This window comes from Corvus brachyrhynchos, unplaced genomic scaffold (assembly GCF_000691975.1).
Source record: "Corvus brachyrhynchos isolate BGI_N302 unplaced genomic scaffold, ASM69197v1 scaffold113, whole genome shotgun sequence".
Taxonomy (NCBI): domain Eukaryota; kingdom Metazoa; phylum Chordata; class Aves; order Passeriformes; family Corvidae; genus Corvus; species Corvus brachyrhynchos.
In genome coordinates, this window is record NW_008237246.1 from 18848 (window position 1) to 21005 (window position 2158).

Consider the following 2158-nt stretch of genomic DNA (forward strand, 5'->3'; position numbering starts at 1 on the left):
CTGGTTCCTACGGTATATCACCGTGTCCCGCAGCCATAGGGAGGAGGAGGAGGAGAAGATCCAGCAGGCAGGAATTGTGCAGCAAGATTGATTTATTTAATTATTTTACAAACCTTTTATAGACTTTTCTCTTCATTGTCTAATTGGACAAAGGACCAGCCATCCCTTGGGGGCGATTGGCCAAAATCTTAAAACATCCATTATCAAAATACTTTCTACTATACCATAAACAAGACTTTTCAAGGTTGCAGGTGGCTTGGTTGTTTACATTCCCTGCTACCTCTTCTGTGAGAGAGAAAAGTCTCTCACGGACTTAGAAAAATAACAAGAAAATACTTGCTAACAGCATTTTTGTACCTACAGGCTCTGGGTCTCCCAATGCCCTGAGCTGAATGCCCATGGCTGTGAGAATAATAAAATCCCAATTGAGTCTGAACTTGTTCAGGATCTGCTGCTCCAGCTGGATCCCTATAAGCCTATGGGGACTGATGGCATTCATCTGAGAATACTCAAAGAGTTGGCTGATGTCATCACAAGACCCCTTTCAATGATTTTTGGACATTTTGGTAATCTGGAGAGGTACCAGTTGATTAGAAGCTAGCTAACATTGTCCCAATTTTCAAGGACAACCTAGGAAACTACAGGCCTGCCAGTCTCACTTCAGTGCCTGGTAAAAATACGGAAAAGATTATTCTGGGAGTGTTGTGGGTTTACCCAGGCCAGATGCCAGGCACCCACAAAAGCCACTCACTCACTCCCCTCTGCAGCTGAACAGAGGAGAGAAAATAAAGGGTTGATGGGTTCAGATAAGGACTGGGAGAAATCACTCATCAAGTACCATCACAGGCAAAACAGGCTCAAATTAGAGATATGAATTTATTACTAACAAAATCAGAGCGGGATAATGAGAAGTAAAATAAGCCCTTAAAAACACCTTCCCTCCTACCCCTCCTTCCTTCCAGCTCTACCTCCTACCCCAGTGGCACAAGGAGACAGGGAATGGGGGTTATGGTCAGTTCATCATCCATAGCTTCTCCCACTGCTCAGGGAGAGGAGTCCTTCCCCTGCTGCACTGTGGGGTCCCTCCCATGGGAGACAATTCTCCATTAACTTCTCTGATGTGAGTCCATCCCACGGGCAACAGTCCCCCTCAAACTGCTGTAGCGTGGGTCACTCTTCCATGGGGTGCAGTTGTTCAAGGACAGGCTGCTCCAGCCTGGGAGCAGGGCCCCTCTCTCCACAGGTCTCCCACAGGATTTTAGCGGGGGGGGAGGGGTCCCGGGTGCAGGGGAACCAGCCCCAGAGACACGATATGAACACTGATACGATTTGAGCATCGTGCTTCAGTTTTATTGTTTACCTCCACCAAGTTATACTTTGCAAAGTTCACGCCCCTTTCCCATGAGAAAGCCTCTTAGCAGCGGGGGAGCTGACCAGTGTATACCTTTTCCCAAGGCTGTTCAAGGCTGCCAGCTAGCAGGTGCCTTGCAAGCCTATCTTCAGCCTGAGGCCCTGTCAGGGGTACTTCTGCAACAGCCCTGGGATGCCCAAGCTCTCCTGGGGTATCCTATGCCCCCGTTCCACTAGGAATTCCTCTACACAGGATCACAGCCTCCTTCAGGCATCCATCTGCTCCAGCGTGGGGCTCCTCCACCTGCGAGTGCATCTCTGCTTCCCCGTGGACCTCCATGGGCTGCAGGGGGACCCCCTGCTTCACCATGGTCTTCACCACAGGCTGCAGAGGAATCTCAGCTCTGGTGCCTGGAGCACCTCCTCCCCCTCCTACTTCGCTGACCTTGGTGTCTGCATAATTGTCTCTCATGTTCTCACTCCACTCTTCTCTGGCTGGAATTAAAACTGCGCAATAACTTTTTGTTTTGGTTTCTTCTTAAACGTTATCACAGAGGTGTTACCACCATTTCTAATTGGCCCAGGCTTGGTCAGTGGCATGTCCATCTTCAGAGCCACCTGTTACAGTACGGATACTGCAACACGCGTATCAGACAACAAGGCCCGTGGAAAAGAAATACATATGGACTGATTCTTGGTAGATGTTTCAGAGATGTTTATTTCTCCAGCCGCATGGCCGGGCTCTGACGAGGAACTGAGGCAATCACGGGACCCGAGGGTCCTTGCCTGCGCAGGGGAACATGGAATG